The following is a 775-nucleotide window of genomic DNA, read 5'->3' as shown; positions in this document are numbered from 1 at the left end:
TTGTGTGTCTCAAACTGAAGCCTAGGCGCTGTCTCTGTGCGCTTCAGCTCAAGGCAAACACTCTACCACTTGACCCACAGTGCCACATGAAGTTTTGTGATGGTTCATTGGAGGTAAGAGTCTAACAGGCTTTCCTTCCCTAGGCTGTCTTCAAACTGTGATCTTCAGATCTCAGCCTCCTGAGAAAATAGTTTTCCAGAGCCACTGGAATCTGGAGTATTGTTTTTGCCAGACCTGGAGCTGGAAATTAGGGCCTGGATACTGTCTTTGAGCTTCTTTTTCTCAAGGCTAGCACTCTGTCACTTGAGCCACACCACAGCTTCTGGCTTTTTCTGAGTATGTAGCACTGAGGATTCAAACTCTGGCATTCATGCATGCTGAGCAAGATCTCTACCACTAAGCCACATTTCCAGACCCAACCTTACGATTTTATCCCTTAACTTGCCTATCCACAAGAAAAGGCTTCTGAGTATAAATCGTCTAAACAAATACATATAGGAAGTTGTCCAAAGATAAGACAAAACTCATACTGGGGACAGACTCTAACCATGTGATGACTTGACAAATGCCTCCATTTAATTAAGTATTATATTTCAAAACTTAATAAAGTATTAATGAAAATTAGTCAATGTACTGAATTATTGTGTATAATTTTATAATATATATACACAACATAATAAATATTATGTGTATAATAATACTAAATACAATAAACAATAAAATGAGTAAAATAAAAATTAAATACAAAATTAATAATAATAATCATAATATGAAA

Source organism: Dipodomys merriami, unplaced genomic scaffold, assembly GCF_024711535.1.
Source record: "Dipodomys merriami isolate MVZ:Mamm:240054 unplaced genomic scaffold, mDipMer1.0.p SCAF_1558, whole genome shotgun sequence".
In the NCBI taxonomy this organism is placed as follows: Eukaryota; Metazoa; Chordata; class Mammalia; order Rodentia; family Heteromyidae; genus Dipodomys; species Dipodomys merriami.
The sequence above is the reverse complement of the archived record's forward strand: the minus strand, read 5'-3'. Positions refer to the sequence as shown.